The sequence below is a fragment of the Pogoniulus pusillus genome, chromosome 17 (genome assembly GCF_015220805.1).
Source record: "Pogoniulus pusillus isolate bPogPus1 chromosome 17, bPogPus1.pri, whole genome shotgun sequence".
NCBI lineage: Eukaryota > Metazoa > Chordata > Aves > Piciformes > Lybiidae > Pogoniulus > Pogoniulus pusillus.
Genome location: NC_087280.1, coordinates 6,217,004 through 6,239,486, shown reverse-complemented (window position 1 = coordinate 6,239,486; position 22,483 = coordinate 6,217,004). Strand labels below are relative to the sequence as shown.

The window sequence follows — 22,483 nt, the reverse complement described above, 5'->3', positions numbered from 1 at the left end:
TTTTACACATTGATATGTTCCAAAGAAAAAGTGTTTAAAGCAAATATGCTGAAACCCTGCAAGCTAAAAGTCTGATTGTGACATGCCAAAAGCATGTACTGAAGTAACATTCACAGATGTCTTAATAAATTTAGAAGATAATAGAATGTCTCTTGAAACTCAAAAACTAGTCTTTTCATGAAGTACAACAGACTGCAAGGAGAATTGAAAAAAAAGAGGGGGCATGGTGGAAAAAAAATAGGAAGTTCTAAACAATTGAACAACAAAGCATGAACTACCTGATACTTCTAGAAACAGTAATTTACCATTTGGGTTAAGGAAAAGATGAGCTCACTTTCCTCCATCTGCAAATCTTTTCAGGGATGAAAAGCAGGATTTACCAAATTTACCAGGGATTCTACAGACTCTGCAAGCCAGGCAAGAAAGCAGCTCCGACTCCACTGCTAGACAGCCCAACATTCAAAGGAGTCCAACTGATAATATTCCCATCAACTACACAGCCTACGGCTGGCCAAATCCAAGTTCCTCACACCAGTAGATTCACTGATGATGTATTGCACAGCAAATGTAAATATTTTTCTCTTCTCAAACTCCAGAAAGAAATCTGGAAGTCCCATCAGTTGCCCAAAGGTGTAACTTCTACAAATAACAGATAATAACTTTGTCTAATGATCAGACTGATGAGTGGCTAAAGATCCAGTGCTAGAGCCTTCTAGATGTGTAGATCTGTTCCTCAGAGATAAATGCAACTGACCAAAGTGTTTCTCAGAAGTTAGTGGGTGGTGCAACTTAGCCAAACCAAACCTACAGGTTCAAAACCTGTCTGACACAAACTCAGCTGTATAGTACTGCAGAGCACTACAACAATTCAAAGGGTAAGACTGACCACGAATGACACAATACTTAATTTTCACTTCTGTTGTTTCACCCCCTCAAACTACTTATCTACAAAGGGAAAAAAACATATCAATCTTCAGAGATAAAAACAGAGCAAAAAGCTCAGAATTAGGTTTGATCAAGTACTCTTCAGTTTCTTCACCCTGTAAGTTATATTCCCATGAAGACAAATGTGAATCATTTTTGCCAACATCTTTTACAGGAATTACATAGATTTATTATCAGAACCATTCCTTTGCAACACTACTTCCAAGTACCTTGTGCCAGATAAAGGCATTGGCTTTAAATACCCTAGTTGTAGTACTAACCAATAATTTTCCCATTAACAAGAGACCTGTAAGAATGATCTTTCAACCAGAAAAAGTAAGCGACAATACCTAGCTGTTAGCCTTTGTATACAAGGCCTGGCATCAGAAGCCCTGCCCACCTAGAAGATTGTATCAACCCAGACACTCCTCATACATTCAATGCCTGTTGATTACACCCACAAGCCACACCCATCTCTCCAATTACTCCTAGCTTCATCATTCTCTTTCCCCTCTAGGCTTGTAGACAGTTCTGGGTCTTGTTTCCTAATAGACATAACATGGGTTTTGATGTTCTCATCACTCCTCTTTAGCTTCCATTATAGTCAGCATTTTCATTGAGACTCAAATTAGAGCTTAACGCTCCTACTTTAAAAAAGACTTTCAATTAAGTTTATGAAAATGTATCAAGTGACACATATGTGTTTTTTAAATGCAAAGCCCCTATAACACTCACTGGACTGGACTCTTTTACTTCAGACCACAATGTTCCTTTCAGAATAAAGTTGAAATAGCAAGCAAATAACAGAGGTCTTGAACATCCGCATCCTAACAAGGAAGGAAGAAATTTTAAATCCTCAGTATTCAAGTGGTTACATTTATTTTATGTGGGCTTGTTATTGCACACCCCTCAATGACTTGCACTCTGAGGACAGTAGGAGAAACACAGTACTAATTGTAGGAGGGACAATCGAAAGCATGTGCTCAGAAAGCTGGCAAGACCCATGTGCCCAAAGCACTGGCTTCTTGGGTTCCCAGGTTCATACCTAAGTAATACACAAGATAGGACTTAAAAACTTCCTGATTCTGATACATTTCAAGAATTAAAATTAAAGCACTTGACTGGCCAACAAAAGAAAGTTGTCAAAGTCTATTAATGTACTGACAAAATGTTTATTGGAATATGATGACAGCAACATAGTGACAGAAGCCCCTGTGATCAGTATTAGATACTGAAAGTCAAACCTGGTTCCCTCCAGAGGTTTTTTGCTCCTTTCATAGGAACTTAAAAATACAGAGGTTCCTTAACACTTCCAATCATGTTAGACTATGGAAAGTTAGGGGTCTTCCACAGTCCATGTTTGAAAACATGCAAAAAGCATTATAGATGTTGTGTGTTTTGCCAAGAGTAGCTAATCTTCTCATGAGATGAATACTGCTTTTCCCCTACTCTGTCCCATTCCTCTTCCTGAATACAGAATTTTCTAGCGTAAGGAGAAGGCAAATTCCTCCTCCTCACCTTTTCTCAATTAAAAATGCAGTCTTCACAAGCTCTCATTCATGTACTCTGCATTTCAAAGTGTATCAGCAGGTACCCACATATCACAGCCCTCTCCACAGGCACCTCAGGTTATGGCTTTTTTCCTTCAGTGACTGCTGTTCTTACTCCACAGTTACATCCAGCTTTTTCAGATGCTCGCAACTCATTTTCGGGTTAGCAGCAGACAAGTGGCTTCTGCTTCACCCTTCTTCAGAATATTTTGTCTACTTTCACCTGTTTGAATTCCAATTTAGCTTGGACGAAGCCTGGTGCACAGATGTCAACCAAATGGCAGTGTAACATCAGCAGGACTTCCTCATTATCCCACAAAGTTCATGAAACCTAGTAATTCATGAGGAAATCGAAGCTGCAGGAGCTGATCAGAGAGAACAGAAAGGCTGGGTCTTGCCTGCTCAGTGAGATCAGTATCAAGAAGAGCTACTTCAGCTCTTCCTGGGGCGCACAGGAGGGCAAAGAGAACACAATATATTTTAGCAATAAGCATCACATATAGATTTCTGAATTGCCAGGAAAGAAAAAGCAAAATATATCAATTTATTTGCAAATGACTGGAATCTCAGAGCAAAGGACAGTTAGTTTGGGGACTGCCTGACAGCTCCATCATAATAGCTCATTATTTTCATGCTTTCATAGCCTAAGGACTTTGGGCACATTAACAACAAATAAACTTCTGAGGATAATTACAACATAATGAGAATTCCTTACTTAAATGAATACAAGAGTGAGAGCAAAGAATGGTTCCCAATATATCATACTGGTATGTGACAAAAAGTAAAATCAATGAAAAAAGATAACAAAAAACCTGGGAGTTGTTTTATTTTTAGGCAACTCCCAACCTTTTCTTCCATTTGCCAGTGTGTCTTTCTGGCTGGCTGAACTAGTTACTCAAAGCACCTGACAGTTTCAGCTGACTCAAGGAACACATTTAAGCTTTATCTGTGCCGCAGAGTTATTTGCATCAACTCAGAGTCTGTTCTTTTGACAGTTGTCTCATTTAATTGAGTAAAAAAAGCTGTCAGTCTAAAGAAACTGAGCCCAAGGTAAACTCACTTTGAACTAACCATCTGCCAGAGCATCTCTCAGGACAGCCAACACTTAAGAATACGATGAATCTGGTTCTCTGGATCCCTAATTAGATCATTCCTGAATTAAACTGTCAATGGCCCTAAAAATTCAATGTGCACCTTGCAACTACAGAGATGAATTTCTTTTCCCTGAAGAAGGGCGTGAGGGAAAGCCCCTAAGATGCCTTTGATAACAATGCAGTAGAACAAAAACGTTTTCATGACAGACTAAATCTGTAGAATAAGCCTCCAAAATACCAATTTCTATGGATATGCTGATCTAAATATAAGTTTCCATGTAATATCACAGCATAAAAATAAAAAGCAATATGCCAAGAGAAAGCAGGTAATATCGCCCTGGGGAAGACTTTCTTTCAGTTTCCAACAGTACTGTGGGTCCAGCCTGTCCAGGTAATGTACTAATTGGAGAGCATACACAGACCTCATAGCTGTTGCAGGTCCACAGCTTTTCTAACTATAGTAGTAAAAGTATTAACTACTTCGCATTAGTAAGCCACTGGATGAAGAATCAGATTTGCTACTAATATAATTTATGTTACTTAGCCTCCATTATAAATGCAGTCTGATGCACACATAGCAAGGCACCTGACACTATTAATGTAAGATTTCGTAAGAGTTTGCTGCTCATTATCAATCACAACTTCACTACTATTTCTTCCAGCAGAGGAATAATTTTGCAGTTCACTCCCCTAGACAGATTCTCTAGTGTATAATAATAAGTGCTTTCCTTTAACTGCACGCAATTAAGCCTTTTCTGTATGCCTGTTCACCCTAAACTTGTGGATATATCATTACCTCTGAAGCATCTGTCTTTCTCTCAAACATGACCAAATCTGATCAATTAGAAAATAGTGGTGGGAGGGGAAACATATCTAAGATGGAAATCCCCATCAAAGAGTGAGCATGAAAGGGAGTATGAAGATGCAAACCTTTAGAGTAGGAGAATAAGAAAGGAAACAAAATTAAAGGATCCTCTGATACATTTACTGATGAGAAAGAAACCTAACTTCTAAATCTATGTTAACTAATCTGTGACTTCAAACCTTCCAAACTTCTTAAGCCTCACCATTTTCATGTAAAAGTAGGTGAAGCAACGAAGTTCTGGGATACAGCTGGAGACCTTTAAAAGCTACTTGGACATAGTTAAGCTTCTCCTGAAATCCAGACTGACCACCGCAGAAGCTGTAGTTGACTGAAGAGTTGAAGATTAATTTAACACTCTTAGCAGACAGAAATTAGCCCTACTTACCTTCATTTAAGGTTCAAGTTCTTAGTATCCAGTCTTGCACAGAAAACAATGCCCTGGCATCAGGAAAATGTTCCTGAAAAGGCAAACTAATAATGCAACTACTACTGTGCAACTCTATCTACAACATAAAGTGAGGAGGTAGTTAAAAATGAGATTTCCCTCAATGTATGGCACACCTCTTCAGGCATTTTCACTGTCTTACTTTCATCAGCAGCATCTGGCCTTATCTACAAGAACTATTTGTCAGCTACCTGAATTCTCAAGTCACTGAAAATTAATTCCACATTTGTACTTGCTTTGGTATATTCTCAACCTTTTCAAATACACAAGGAATTAATCTATTCAAAGAGGTCTGCTGTTCAAAGCTGCCCCTTCTGTCACTTTTTGAGGAAGGATTCAAGCAAATATAAGAACCTAGGTTTTACAGCATGCATTTTGTACCTGGCCATGACCTGCTAATCTTCAAAGTCTATTGATCCATGAATGTTTCTGGAGTGAAATCATTGACACTCTTAAGACTCAGAAAGAGGCTAAAATGACGACGTGTGGGGTGATGTAACTAAAAAGTGAAATTTCAAATTACTCTAACTAAATATTTACAGCTATTAAAATGTAGTATGCATTATAACAATTTTGTGCCAACTCGTGGTTTGGGGGCTGAAGCTTTTTCATTTGTTTAGTTAGGGTTTTTTTAAAACAATGTAGCAGGTCAAAAGGCCAAATTCTACCCTCAGTTATGCTATGTGTAGATTCTGATAGCAGCTTCCTAAGTGCATATGAAAGCATATCTGGGCCCTAGAGTCAGCCATAATAAATGGAATGATATTGCATATATAGATCTGGAAGTGTACTTCCTCCTCACTCAATCTGAAATATTTCCCAATTGGTAGCAGATGTACATTACTTGAGAATGAAGAATATTACATAATGCTTGAATAAAAGAAATCTGAAAAGATCTCAGTTTATAACAATAATTGCATTAGATCTGAAACTGATCAACTGCAGTGGGCCACTTATTCTCAACATAGACTTTTTACTTCTTTTTCTTTTTCCTCATAATGAATTATGAGTAGGAATTCAGATTGCTGCATTAAGTCTGTAAAGAAGGCAGCATTTTTAAGGAAAGGACTCTTTCTGCATTAACAAGTACACGCAGGGCTGCATCTAGCAGTAAAATCATGTTCAGCTTTGCTCTGTTGACAGCCATGCTCAGCAATTGTAAAATGATGCCACTGAAATACACAAAGATCCAATATTCAATTTCAAAACTATTTTTTTCAATCCCGGCTAGAACGAAAAAGTAAAGACAGAAATTGTCTCCAGATATCCTTGCCCTAGAAGTCATAAGTGGGAAGCACACATGAAATGAATGTGCCCATGGCTAGTTCTTAACTGTATACCATGCTGGTGAGATGGATTCCTTTCCCACTCCTAGCTTTAAGGACTGATAACATCAATACGTGAATTTGCTGTACTCTAACACACTGTGTTTAAAACCATAGTTTTAAGAGGAGGAATAGGCAAAGACAGGGCAATTTTCTGACCTAATTTGGACATCAATCTTCAAAAGAGCTACCCTCCTATATTATCCCCCCAAATGCCCACTTCTTTCTGTTAGACAATATGGGGCACTTTGAAGAACTAGCTCAGATGCACGTATCTACTGTGAAAACACTTGCGCACTGCTAGATGAATTCTACATGAAATGACTACTCCACGTTCTGTACTTTGGATGAGGAAGAGGTATCAATACTGCATACCTGAAGACAAGTAGTATTAGAACACCCTACAGTAGCTATCACTACGGAAAGTGAAACACAATAATGCTTATCAACCTTGGAAACCTGCCCCTTCCCTTCTAATGCTTTTCAGACAACTAAGAAAGGGAAATCAAATGAAAACAGATAACACAGACCTGACTTGCCTGTTCACAAGGAAAATGGCTGGAGCTTATTGCTCCGTACAGAATATCTGAGGATCAGAAGAGCTGAATGTTAGACTCTGTGAACAAGCTAGGTAAACACTACAGTGTTTAATGTTGTTGGACCGAGGACATAAAATAATGCTGCCCAGCACATGCATATTATCCACCATGGCTTAAACTATCATCAACAGCAAATACTCAGAGCAGTCTTGCAACCTGTATAGTACATTACTCACTCATCTGGTTTCCAGGCATCACAAGCCTCTCAGAACAGGTTTCTCACAACTTCTGCTCTTTCCCAGTCTACATTATGCTTTTTTGTATATTGTCCATTAACCATTTATCACAAAAACAGCATTCCCATACTCCTTCACTCAGCTCAAACAGCAGCTCCCACTTGCTCTTCAGGATTTATGCTTCTAGAGACAAGATGTGCGCAGGGTTACACCAGGATTTTTTCACATTTCTGCTAAAACTCTTTAGTCTCATTGGCAGACATAGAACCTCCACATAAGGATCAAGGGGAAATCTGATGTAGGCATCAGAATATGCCCTCCTTTCCTTGTCAAATCTAAATTGAAGAGCACAAATCACTCCAGGAGAGAGTAACTCTTTCTAATTTAGGTTGGAAGCTAGCAGACTTATCTGCCACAGAAAGAATTCTGTATGTTAGCCTGACTGAAGGAGAAACAGAACCTACATTCGAATTGGTTTGGGTTTTTTTTGTAATGTTATATATATATATAGCTATTACTGTATCATTTAAAACAAGTGATTAAGTAATGGCCAAAGTATTCCCCTCAAAATAATTCCTTTTTGTGTATATTACAATGTCACAGTTTTGATTACGTGGTATATCAATGATACTAGCAACAAAGTTGTTCTTTTTCTTTTAGGAACATTGTTCTTCTTTGTCTTTAGGAGCCCACAAATTTGATTCTGCTTCTTTGATACGACTGTTATTTGCACTGTATGACTACTTCAAATCACACAATACTGATCACACTTTCGTCATCACCAAGAAGAAAGTAAATAAAAAACCTGGCACTATTACTTTTCACAAACTCTAAATAAATTGATCTAAAAGTAAAAGGTTACACTGGAAACATTCCAAGAGTCATTTAAATCTCTCCATAGGTTTATTACCACTTCCTGTGAGCCAAGGGCAGACATGTAGACTTATACCGGTGGGGCTCCCTAGTCTGCTCTAGCTAACTTCAGCAACTATGTTTCACTGTATTTCACTTACACAGAAAGAAAACAACACCACACACACACACACAAAATACCACCAACCAAAAAAACCCATAACAGCCCTTTCCCTTAAGCCGATTCTCATGGCAAAAAAGAAAACAAACTCCAGCCATGGTACCACTTAAAGCATGGCTGGGCTAGCAGCTCCCTTCACCAAAGCACTAGTTGCAACAGGGGCTCCTTCCCCAGCGGCTACTACATAACACCTCTTTAATATTCAGTAGTCACTACTGCCAGCTCATAATCTTAGATTGTTTTCAGCAACTGGCTGAAGTTACCTGTCAAACCTCTACACAAACAAGTCTTCAAAAAAAATGGAGCTTAATTTTGTCTAGCCAGAAGGCAGTTTGTTAGGACAGCAATGAGCAAATCTCAATTTTATTAACCTATCACAAAGTTTACCCACAAAGGAAAACATTTGTCTATTGATGCAGAATAAGATACATCAAGAGTAAACCTATGAGTGAGAGACTGTGAAGGCTGGAGCACAAGTAGCACAGAGGAGGAAAGCAAAATAGTAAACCGAAGTTACTCCAACACAATTCACAAATAAAACAGTTTATTAATCCTCAGTGGAGGGAGATCTCAGTTCCATTACACTTTCAACACACAAAGAATACAATACAGAAAAATAATCATCTACTGGAACATTATTTTTATTAGTTTGATTGTCAGTACTTGTCTTACTAAGACAAAAATCAACACTCCCTCAAACTCTTTCCCAGCTGTTTATCTTTCAGAAGCAATACTTCAGTCCATCAATTTAGCAATCTATGAGCATACCTACATCTGCTCTGGAAGTTCACTACACCAATTTTCAGAAACAAAAAGATCTCGTTTCCATTAATTGGTCATTACAACATGTTGATCCCAGCAGTTCATCATTTGCTATAATTTTGTCAATTAAAAAAACCAAATCAGCCTGGGAGATGTTTTCTGCTAATGGGACATCATATCCCTGAATTTATTCTTATCTACTATCTTCTTTTGCTATTTTAGAACTGCCTGAGAAAGCTTCTTGTTAAATGCTTTGAATGAAGCCTTCACATTTGGAATGCTTTACTGGCTGACTAATCACACTATCATTCTAGCTTGGAAACACCACCATCTTCCTAACTGGCATTCCATCTCACATGTAGAAAATCTTACCCATCCCATTTATGAAATAGCTTATATTTAAATGGGTGAGAGTTCCCAAATCACACTGACGCACAAGGTGGAGAGGGATTTTCCCAACTGTTCACTGAAAGCAGATACAACACACGTGTCACTATCCATTAGGCAGATGTTCATTTTTTTTCTGAAGATGCACATTTCCTCTAGGAATATATTTATTTCACTTGAATTTTCACATCCAGTGGATCCCACCATCTTCATGTTGGGAAGAGAGTTCTTTAGAAACCTGCTTAGCTGAGAAATGGAAGCTTAAACAGGCTGCTAGTTCAAATAAATACAAGTGTATTTTTAGAAATAATTCTTGTTAGAAAAGTGACTCCCATGCCCGCTTGGGTGTGATAAATGCTAACAGCTAAATCTCTTCTGCTTCTCTCCACCACACAGAAAAGAATGAAAGAAATCAATGTTGTTTCACTGCAGATTTAACACATAATAACTTGCATTAGCAAGATTAAAACAGAAAGAAGAGCAGAAGCTTCCCCAGTCTCTTGGAAAGCAGTACAATCTACTTCGAAAGGACAACATATATGTATTGAGGAGGTAAGGAAGTAGAATTTCAAGAGATATTTCTAGTCCTAAAATAGAAATTTTAATTCAGGACATTAGTGATCTCAGGAAAGATGCAAAAATTAGAGAGAACAGAAACCTAACCATTTTAAAAGGCTGAATATAGAAGGGCTTTCAGTGTAACTGACAAGACCATGATGAATCAAGCAGCTGAAAATCAATTGGCATAATAGTGATGGGAATTAACAGAGGTTCACTACATTATTAACAGGATTTAAGTGACACCTCAACACAAAGAGTTCACACTAAGCTAATTTTTTGTTTGTTTGATTTTGTTATTGGGCTGGTTTCTCAAAAAAAAAGCTCCAATTCAAACCTACTGCTGAATCTGATCTCTGAAATTTGTAGTACACCATGCACAGTGCAATACTCAGCTGCAGTCATTGCTGCTTTGGGTTTTGCTATGACAGAAGTCCATCACCTCCAGCTTCAAGAGAACACAAACTTCCTGTTCTCCCAAGGCAGAGAGCTGCCTTTATCCCTCTTCTGAGTTTGCTTATCTAAGCTAAATTTAGAACCAGGAAGGAGGCAGAAGAAACCTGTATGGGTTTGGGAGACTCCTAGCTTGGTTCTCCCAGAAGAAACTCAGCATTAGGCCTCTGACAGAGAATCCATCTGTATTGATCACTGCAAGCAAATCTGCCTCTATTCTTTTGCTAATTTCTCCCTTTGCACCACACATTCAGAATACACCACTCAATGTACCATGACCTTATTTGCCAGATTTTTCCAATGGAAAGGAAGATTCATAACGGGCTAATAATTTCTTCTTTGGTTCTTTCTTCCCTGTGCTAGTATATTTCTGAACTTCTCTAGTTACTTCTTTTGTTAGAAGACTTTTGTAGTCAAATGCCTTTTAACTCTGAAGTCTGTCAAGCACAGGTTTTTCCAGTGCTCTCTGAACACATGAACCAAACAAGCAGGTATTCAGGCTTGCTTCTTTGGCTAAAGCCCATGGCAGTGACCTATATTCCCTTTGCTGGGAAGTTCACTCTAACACAAGTTCAGACTTTAACTATCAACCGGCCTTCCTGACCAGTTTTAACAATTACCTGCCTCAGCAAGAAACTGTTAATAAAAAGCTGAAAGGATGACTAACAATATTTTGGATATCTCCAGTTCCTGAAAGTGCCTTTGGATAAAACTTACCCTTAATCCTCCTCTGTAATACAGCCACATATTAGCCACCTGAAGTTACATAACATACTGCATTTCAATTCTTTTCACATCTCAGGTCTGAAACTCCCGTTCACATTAAACAGTCTTTGATGGTTGATACCATCAACTTACATTGAGTGAGCACCTGCATTTTAAGATGAGAAGCTGCAGCCATCAAACCAGAGCCCTCCTGTTGCCCTTTCGTCCCTTAGCACTGCAGAGCCATGAGATACTCACTCCTGCTAATACCTGCTCCTGGCTATAATGTGTCAGGCACAGTCACACTGACTGCAGTCACCTCACACATACTATGGCTGAACTTGGCAAGGGGGGATGTGGAAAAAGAAATACACATTTTTCCCTGCATCCAACAGAGAAGGGCACTCCATTTTAAAGTTCAATCAATCCCTTTCTATTTCCAAGTACAGGTTTGATCAAGTAAACTAAACCACAAGAAACACTGCTACCAAATGCTGCATTTATGCTCTTTTGCAAGACCTTTACCGCTTGCTAACTCAATGGCCACAGTAAGAACTCTCACCTGAGAAAACGAACTGAATTAGCTTCTTGCAGTGCAAAAGATACACAGTACAAATGTTTCAGAACCCTGTCCCACTCCTGACCTCAGTAACTCTGTGGACATCCATATCCAGACGAACAAATGTGACATTCAAGAAAGCACATTACATCTGCAGTACATCCTTCCAGTTCCACCAGGCGAAGTTTCAAACATATCTGAAGGAATGGACACATTCCCATTTTGAATATTCATGAGAAAATTTTATCAGCAACAGAAAACAAATTTAGAACCATACCTATGTCACTGAAATTTTTTTCAGTGGGAAAATGTGAAGAGGCTACCTATTACGGCAGTACTTTGAGCAGTTTGTTTTCACAGTGTATTAGAAACCTCTCCAGTGAGAGAAGCCCACCTGGTTCTGCAAAACTGAACAACTGCTATATAACTATTAATTGTACACTAGAAGGCAAATCACAACTAAAATGTAACCTCTGACAGGAGGCAAGTAGGCTGCCTGGCCCTTAATAAAAGGCTGGAAGTCATGCAGAACAGATTCTTAATATGATTTAAATCTCAAGCATGTTTAAAATTCAAATAACCTTATTCCAAGGTATTAAAATTTTCAAATGCCTTAATTTTAAGATAGCTTAATTACTCCCTATATGTTCTTGGTTTATGTCTGTGGCTTTTTTCTCTCAGTACTATGTCCAGCGGTTCCAGGCCTCTGTGCTTAAAACACACTGGAAAAATACGAAAAAGAAATGCAGATCAAATGCAATGTGGTTACAGGAAAAAAAGAAGACAACCAACACGTCACTGGAAAATAGTAACGTAGAAATATTTACTTTTCTAGAGAAAGAAAACACAGGAATGGCAGCATTACACAAATGCTTCAACTGCTTACACTTAAACTTACATGTGGCTGCAATAATCAGATGCTGCATGAGACAGATCAAAACCACACTTCCCTGTGATGTTCTGGTCAAGATATGCAGAAAAAAAATGCTCACAACAGGTAAGAATTCAGACCAAAAGAAAAATACTGCTTCCCCACTACCATTTATCTATTTCTTTGAAAGTTTTAACACATAACATACTACAGCACCTTTTTGTGGGACACAAAACTGCAGTGCACAGCTTCCAAAGGGATCTGAAGCCTTACACAGAAATTAAACCATGTAACTGCTCTGGACAGCAACTGTATTAATTGCCACTTGATCAGGGCTAACCAGAGAGATGCACGCAAGATTGTTAAGCACTGCCTATACAGCAGAGCCTTTGCTAACACAGCTATGACAAAAACAAGCTGCTCTCTTTCCCAGTCCCCACCAGCTCCAATATTATAAACTACAGTTTGACAGAGGGAATTTTTTAAGCAAAGAAATTCTGCTGCCTTTGCTACACCCTTCCTTCAAACACTTGCTACACACTTCCTTCAAACACACCCTAGCTGCTCCATTCTGCTGACATAGCTGCGTCCACAGCAGCAGTTCAGGCTGCCCTACCAGTGACAGAGTGTGAATTTTCCATTTCCTGTGCCATCAAAACACACAGGTGTCCCAGGGACACATGCTTGAGTAGAGTTAGTTTTATGAAAGGGCACCTGGAACAGATGCTGGAGAAGAATGAGAACAACTGTTTAGGCACAGCTGCTGCCTCCTCCTCCAACACTGAGAGAGGGAAACTGTCTGACTTCTGCCTAATCCTTCCTTCTGTAGGAAATAAATGCCTAAATTCAACCTTGAAGTACCTTCTTTGGCAGTGGCCTAGTGCTGCTGACTTACCTCATCAACAGGGAAACAATGAGCAAAGTCTCTTGCACGTCCTGCCTTTCCCTGTTCTAACACCCAACACAACTCAGCATAGTCCATCAGCATTTCCACCCAAGGAGCAGCATTTCTGGAGATGGACCTTTCATAAGAGTGTCTAGCGACAGGACTAGGGACAATGAGGTTTAGACTTATCTTAGGAAGACGTTCTTCAGTACAAGGGTGGTGAGACTTTGGAATAGGTTGTCCAGAGCGGTTGTGGATGCGCCCTCCCGGGATGTGTTTAAGGCCAGACTGGATGAACCTAGCTGAGCGGCATCTCTGCCTGCGGCAAGCAGGTTGGTGTAAATCACATTTGAGGTCCTTTCCAACCTAGTCCATATACGATTCTATGTACGAATCTTGTTTCTTATATCCATACAGAGAAATTAGACAAGCTAATGAGAATGCTACAGAAGTAGGAACCGTGTCCAGCAGAAGTGCAATGCTCACCTACTTTGCCTCCTCCCAAATACACATTACAGTAACATGCACTGTCTTAAGCTATTGCTCAAATACAATAGATGCTCCTCTTCAGCATATGTAATGTCTGCAATAATTTCATTACAGCTTAGGGTGTTTTATGTGCTGAATACCACACAGGTAGAAGAGCTGTTATCCCATAAAGTGTCTCGAAACATTGTGACAAGAAGAGCAGAGTAAGTTGATGGAAATAAAACACACTGTAACTAAAATATATCCTACCTATAAGAGAAGAGGGACTGATACACAAGACAGGAATTCAACGGACCAGGTAAGATGAATCCTCAATTCCATACACACCTCTGCAAAGACATCACTTCATTACTTTTAAAAGCAATTTCTCTGGCAAAAAGAAAGTATCTGATATAAGCCTCTAATATGATGTACTTTTAATAGTAGCCTGAAATCTGTCCCAGGATTGTCTACCAGAAAGTAAATGCAACCCTTTAGTAATTTACAGGGTTTTGAAGAAGGAACTGCACAGCTGCTGAGGTAGTTAATTACAAAAGACAACAACATACAGTATCTTAGTAGTAACTACCAATCCCAAGCTCTTCCCTTTGATGAAAGGCATCTGAGAAAACAACACAAACCTTTTCAAAGAAAGCTTAGAACTTATTTCACCATTTAGGTTACAAAAACCATAAAGCTTCATAAAGCCTCTTCACAGCATCCCACTGATAGGTCACAACTTCTTTTTTTCTTTCTCCTTTTTTTTCTTAAAAAAAAATATATATTTACACTGTTCCTGGACCATAAAAACAGGCTTTCAGTCTAATCTGCTTAACACACTGTGGGAAAGGGCTTCTAATTTCACAGCACTGAGATAAGACAAATAATTCATATAACACATTAGCTCAACATCTATGGCTAAAGCATTTAGTCAGAGCTCATTGGAAACAATAGGGTGCTGAAGCAAATCTGTGAAAGGCAACTGTTTGAGACCCCACCATGCACTAAAATAGATTTTACTACATTCCATAGTAAAGACAAGATCACAGAATATGAATTGTCTAAAGGCAATAAAGCAGTAAATATCCCCTCTCCCTCAATAGGCATTGTGGCTTCCCTTCCTACTCCAGTCCTTTTCCAAATGTATGGGTTTTTTTCAGGCCATTTTCCAAATCACTCATCTTTCCTTTGTGCCCTTTCATTACACTTCTTCCTTAAGTGCCACATCTTTCTTTTACTGTTCATTACCCAAAACTACCCTGTTCCCTCCTTTGGCTTCATTTACTTCCTTTCTGCATTTGTTTTTACATTTTCTATTGCTGCCTTTCCAGAGCCCAGTTTGCTTCCAGTGTGCATTCTGCTGTGTGCAGAGAAAAGCAATGCAACAAAATATTTTCAGTATATTGGCATGAGTCCCTACCTCGCCACTTGTGCTCATTTGCTCTCAAATCCCTAAAGACATTCTGCTTTGAACCTCTGCTGTGGCAAAAAAAAAAAAAAAAGAATACGTGGAAGAAATTCAGAGGAGACTTGCCAATTGCAGAGATTTTTGACAAGCTATTTCTACAGTCTCTAAACTGGGCTGAAAACAAGAGGAAGGTGGACTTAGGAACACCAGTCAGCCATTTTAGTACATGGCTAGAAGAGAGAAGCCCAGCACTGAGACTAAATACAGTCTGCTAAATGGAAGCTTGTGGCTATCCGTAAATCTAGCTGCTCCAATGACCCTAGCTTTGTCCAGCCTCTTTTATCCTCAACCCCTCTAAGGTGAATGCTGAATGAGGAGTGCTCTTCAGAGAACTGAAACCAAAGATTTTAGTGACAGAACTCAGAGTCTGTTTCTAAGAGATGCAAGCACTGCTGTGGAAAGTTAATGACTTCCTAGCATATTGGAAGGGTTTTACTTCCCCTTAAAAAAAATTACCTTCCCTTGTTCTTTGGCATAGCCTTGGATATTACACCAATAGTGACATAGTGACACTAGACCATCTCTGGGACACTGCTGACCTGGAATGGCAATTTCAGTGCGGTATTATGCTTTAAAAAAAAAAAAAAAAAAGGCAACTTCTCATGAACTAGAGCCAGGAATCTTTAAGAAAAGATGAAGTGTTACGGAGCAATTTACTCAGAAAACAAATATGGGAAGAGAATTAATTTATAGTCAAACCCTGTCAGATGCAACCAAGACAGCACAAACACATTTGTTACAACTAGTCAAAATCAGGAAAGATTATAAACGAGGTCAATTCAATAGTCAGCTTTCTAGATTTTCTACACTGAAGTCCCTACAATTTGTTTTCTTTTCTTTCTCCATCAGGGAACAGAAAAACCTTTTGATTGTTACAGGAATACAGCTAGGATTTTAACAACCACAAAATAAAACTTCTAGTAATTGTAGGAATTGCAGTCCACACAGAGCAGCAAACAAGTGCAACTCAGGCTCTGTACACAAATTCTTGCCCATCTCCCAACAAATACTCTTAAATAAGAATATAAATTCTTCCCCAGCAGCAAAGGCACACTATGACCTGCAAGCAAAATTATGATAGAGCAATGATCTATCTCTCAAAGCAGTTAACAAATACTCACCTACCCTACCTATCCTGAAACGACAGTTCATTCAGCTCTCAGCCACAGTCCTTTTCATTGGCATGAGAATTTACTGGGTTTATTTTAATAACTTCAAAGTACAGGTCTTGACTACTAGCAGTCTTCCCTTAATCTCCACTGCACATACTCTAGTACTGTACAATAAACTAGTATCACTGACACTAACAGAACCATTCACAACAGTTAATAATAAACATGCACATCAACTCTCACAGGAGCAAGTCTTCTGCCAGCAGAGCATAACTCCTCTAATAGCCAAGGGTAGCTTCCATGCAGCTAAAATATGAGTGACCTTAATCTGATCTCTTGCAGATTCATGTTCACGAAGATCAGATTAGTTCAGTTTTTAAAAACACACATGACTTTAGGAGAAAATATTCTACTATGAGAAATGCCAAGAGTGCTGAAAGGCAACAATTTACCAGTTTGGGTTTTAAAGACTCTCAAAACATAAAGACTGGTTGGCCATTGACAGACGGGCAAAAATGCTTAGAGACAACATCACTGGGTATTTCTCCACCCATTATTCCTCCAAGCATCAACCCTGGAAAGATTTTGCTTTTATGCTTTTGCTAACAGACTTACTTTCATGTGTATTATCTCAGAAAGACTTGAGTAAATGTCAGATGTGAACTGTTCAGAGTGTATTTCATCAGATTTTTACGAAGGCCTGTCTGCAACAACCCAACAGCCCAGGACAACACAAATGACTCATAAAACTTCTCCAGAAGATTATACAAACAATACATGACACAAGGAAAGAGGTGAGGTTTGATACATCCTAGTTTCATTTGAAACAGTTTTAATTTAATTTAATTTTACCTTTTAAATACACATGTTTTACAGCAACAGCTTTTGACTTCACGTAAAGTATTAACAAAAGGTGTACTTTAGCCCATCTTCTCAAATTTCAAGACTTCTTTCCAAGGAATTGTTTCAACATTACTATTCTGCCCTTAGTTAATGGTAATGCAGCACATCCCTCTAGTTGATTTACACCTGGTACAGACTTTGGCAGTCACTTATCAGTTCATTAAAAGGTGTATTTCTCCCACCTCTACCTTTGAAGAAAAACAATGACAAGAAATCTCTCTCACTTCCATGACAGAAAGAAAATAAAACTTATAACCTGTATTTCACAAACCTCAGCCTTGGTTTTATCTGTGACTGTACCTAATAGACTTTGTTGCTGTGCCAGAACAGTCAAGTCAAGCTCTACTAATACATACTTTAAGTCCTCCCCACAGTGTCTACAGTTTCGCATATATCTCTATTGCAGAAGTATATGGCATACACTTCTATGTAACTAGGGAAAATAAATGTTCTCATACCTGAAGAGCTGGCAATGCTATTGGATGCATACTTGATAGCACCTGTGGCAAATAGTCTATTATCTCTGGTTTAATTTGGGTGAGGGGTTTTTTTGTTTTGTTTACTTTTCATTTTGTATTCTTTCAGTCATATTTTCCAAGTCATCTGCAGCCTTCTTGGCCATGTATAACCCCACTCTTCATACCAACCATCTCTTTGGATGAGCACATCTTTTCTAAGGATTTTCTTCTGAGTAATAAAATAGGGTGGGGGGGGTCTCTCTGTTCAGCCTTCTAAGAGTTCAGGAGTTTATTACCACTACTTTTGTAAACTAAGCACTTCCAATCCATTTGAACAGTTGCAGAACTAAAGCACACAGACATATTGTCAATTAATGTTGTAAATATCCCACAGTCTGCACAAAACAAAGCATGTAAAAAGAACAGCAGCACCACAGTTTTTCACTCCATGATCACTACACCTGCCTCATTAATCTCATGTACCCATGTGAGGTAAATACATAGTACAACTACAAACTAGAAATCAATAAAACCTCTGAAAAGGTTTAATTTGATTCTACAAGGGAGGTTATCATAATCCAACTCTGCTTTCTCATGTTCTGCTAGCAATTTCTCTCAGCTCAGTTTCAACCGCTAACTTTGTTCTCCATCTCGCTATCTATCATGCTGTTATAATGCCAGCTCAAATGCTGTTTGTAACAGCACAGCAATTTCTCAGAAGTTGCCAGTCTCATAGTGTGTTCTTTCAGAAGTGCATGGAAATTATTAGATTAAATTACAAATGAAAGACTCTGTAGTTGGTCGTGATTACTGGAACATTTATGTATGTTCAGCTGATCGTGAATTTTATCTTTTGTTCCTGTACAGATCTTCTGTTTATAACCTCTTTTGCTAGATTACATGGGAGGTGGAATTGAAAACAACTGGGAAAGGGCATACTCCCCAATATCCTCAAAAGAAAGGACTGTGACACCCACCTCCCCCATACCCTACAGCCTTAGTATCAACAGATCCCCCACAACCACTTTTAAAGCCTCTGTTAACATTTCACACGCAGCAGCATACCTCACTATTTAAAGAACACAACTGTACAGGAATCTGCTTTACAAAGCAAGACCTGCAATATCCCAGTTGTTCCCCACTGGTTTGTAAGATTTCACATATCAGCATGGGACCAAACAATTAATACATCTAGAAATACCTGAAGGAAACACTGATCATACCACAACTGGTCACAACAATAGGGTAAGCAGCAGGATCTTCGATTATCTAACTGCTGGGGGTATCATTTTCAGGGAGGCATTTCAAACCAATTTCTTGATCATACGCTGCCACTGAAAATATCCGGTAATTTTCAACAGGAATAGAGCTGTTTGACCCAATTCCAATGCAGATAATTATATTATCTGTACCTAAAGTCCCTCTGAATGTTTCAATCAGGTATGATATTCTTTACGTTGTTCTGATCTGCTTAGCATGGCTGAGCACCATTAAACTGCTGTCAGATTCCACACAAGAAGTGGCTGCATTTCAGTAATAAGCAAAATGGTTCCCAATACTGTTTAAAACACCTGGGGATTCTTCCAAATGAGCAAGGCAGCGAGACTAACTTGCAAGATTAAATCACTGTCAAATAACGCCCCACAATTTCTTTGCAGACGTACACACCCTAACACACTTCGCCTCTGAAGAGCTCAGTTGTCAAGAACGAAACATACCTGGATGAGACTTCAGATAAGAGCATGAAGAGTAATTCACAACCTTTACACTGTTTAATTCCAGAAATTGGACAATTAACTCCTCATGATGTATGGCCCAAGCGATTCTCATGTTTCTACCAGGACAGATCCTCTACAGCAGATGTGAAGTGCTAACCCATGCATCAGAGAATAGAGCTCCATATGTTAGTTCAGCTATTACAAAATACAATATCAGCCTCTTCCTCAAGTTCAGACCAAGGGGATGTTACAACCAACATTTAAAGAAGCTAACAAGCTAACTGATCATGAATTCACTTAATAAGGAGTAAGGAGAAGCTTTCTAATCATGAAAACAATAGAAGTATAGAAGAGTCTCCCATCATAACACTAGAGCCAAAAAAACTAAGAACCCGTAACATGAAGTCTAATTAATTTATGACAGGAACTGTATTAACCACACACCTAATGATAGTAGAGGACTTAAATTCTGCAGGGCTTATCTCCACACATCTGCTAGAATCTGTGCAGGTAAGAAGACACAAAATGTCTCCCAGATGTGGTTATATACATTTTTAAAGCTAACAGCTCCATAAAGCAGATGTCCTTAAGTAACTACCAGGGCTACAAAGACTGCCTCAGGAGAAGAGGAGAAAAACAGACAGCAGAAAGCTGCATATAAAGTGTGGAAACTTCCACGCACCTTTAAGTTTCTCCAATGTCATACTTAGTTCTACAAAAGCCACAAGAACTCAGGAAACTGCAGAGTCTCCCTAGCAAGCTCAGGTCCAGGTGTAAGTGTGACAGAGAAGTTTGGCTGCACTTGAGAAGCAGACACTGTTTCCTCCCCTGTAACATCCTGCCCTAAGGAACTGAGATGACATGAAGTCTTTGATGGCATACGAGCCTAGAGCTAAAATGTCTGGGATGGACAGACAGCTGAGGCAGTAACAATTGCCTGGCAGTCCAGAAATGGAAGGCCCTAAATCAAGTGTATTGTTCTGTTTTTACAGACTGTAGACTACCTGGGTCCAGCAGTCCCCTTTCCCTTTCTCTGTCTTTCACAACCAGGAGACAGTTGTGACAGCAAGGAAACACAGAAGCCATACTTGCCAGTGCATTTAGATACATCCTCCATTTTAATTATTTATTTTTTTGCATTTGTTCCTACAACTGTCACTGAAATTGTGCTGAAACTGTCCTGAAACTGTCACTGAAATTAAAAATATTCCATCAGGAAATTAATCACCTGCTCATAAACTAATTTCAAGGGTGATACAGATACAAGAGCAATTTAAAATCATGTTTCTTTTTTCTCCCCCTTTCTTTTTCACTGGAATACCTTTGCAGATTAAATCACAGAATTGTCAGGGCTGGAAGGGACCTCAAGGATCATGTAATTTTAACTCCCCTGCCATGGGCAGGGATGCTCTCCACTCTCACCCAAAGCCACATCTACCCTGGCCTTAAAAACATTCAGGGATGAGGCTTCCACCACCACCCCGCCCCGGCAACCTGTTTCAGTGTCTCACCACCCTTATGGTGATCTAATCTAAATCTACCCTCCTCTAGCTTGGATACACTCCTAGTCCTACCACTACCTAACACTCTAAAAAGTCCCTCACCAGCAACTTTCTTGTAGGCTCCCTTCAGGTATTGGAAGGCCACCATGTCTTCTCAGAGCTTCTATTCTCCAGATCACCAAGATCAAACGAGTCATTCCAGGTTTTCCCCAGCTCACATTTTTGTAGCTTAGAAAACAAACACTAGAAGAAAAAAACCAAATCAGACAACCTTTCAAAGCTGAAATTGCCCTCTCCATTCAAACACAGTGCTATACCCAAAACTGAAATTGTCAAATAGCCTGTAACTCCATTACAAAATATGTTCTTTGTTTAGTGGAACTACAGCATTTGGTTGAATGATAACAGTATTTACATTCTCATTTATGATCTCCTGAGATGATTCTCAAGCAAATAAAATAGGAGAATAGGTTACAGTTTATTCAAAAAAAGAGGACTGTATTGTTCCTAACAACATACTGCTGCTATTATTGCTTCTATGCTACAAACATTTTACACAATGTCATCCTTTAAAGGATTTGTAGCACACAGCACTTACCAAAATAGAACTAAATCAGTGGTGCACACAGAATAGCCCTCAATGACCACAAAGGCAACCCAAAGAATCAATAGAAAACATCCCAACTTACAAAATTCAAAGAGATTTTGTACTGCAGCTATGCTCCATAGTCTAAACCCAGAAATGGAAAATATCTAGCAATAAAGGATTTTTTTGAAGCACACCGTGAACCTACCCATGTCATGATTAACAATCAGAAGCACAGAATTAACCAGGTTGGAACAGACCTCTAGGATCATCAAGTCCAATCTATCACCTAACCCTTCTAATTAACTAAAACATGGCACTAAGTGCCTCATCCAGCCTCCTTTTAAACACCTCCAGGGATAGTGACTCCACCACATCCCTAGGCAGCCCATTCCAATGGGCAATCACTCTTTCTGTAAAGAATTTCTTCCTAATGTCCAGCCTAAACCTGCCCTGGCACAGTTTGAGGCAGTGTCCTCTTGTTTTGTCACTGGGTACGTAGGAGAAGAGACCAAGTCCCACCTGGCTACAGACTCCTTTCAGGTAGTTATAGACAGCAATGAGGTCTCCCCTGAGCCCTGAGGATGTGACATCCCTACTCGTGGAGCACCACACAAATTAAAACAAAACACAAAAAACAGGACCCACCAAACTATCAGTAGAGAAAGGATTAGTCAAAATAGACAACATGATTATTTACTCCAAAAGCTTCTGGAAAACAGCAAACACTTGCAGTACCTCAACAGCAAGAAAATAACACCACATAACCAAAGAGCTGCAGCTTTCTCTTAAATACCAAAATATCACCATAAAAATATTTACATACAGCATCTTCCAGTGTTGGTAAGAGCTGCTTAATTTTTTTTTTCAGCAAGACATTCTCTCTTCATTGACCTGTCACAGAGACCAAGAGCTTGGTGTAAAAAAAAAAAAATAAAGCATTTTTTTAATCAGATGAAAAAGCTTTTTATATACTTTCCATTTTTAATGAGATGGCAGTTCTCTACTGAAATGTAGTTTATGCAGTTATGACTAGTAAGGGGACCAGTAGAAAATTAAGCCTCACACTGCAGCAT

General features: G+C 39.0%; 1 protein-coding gene across 3 annotated transcripts in view; it reads right to left on the bottom strand.

Moving 5' to 3' along the window:
• Window positions 1–22,483, bottom strand: part of RORA (RAR related orphan receptor A) — a 424,209-nt gene that overhangs the window by 340,524 nt on the left and 61,202 nt on the right. The window lies entirely within an intron of this gene.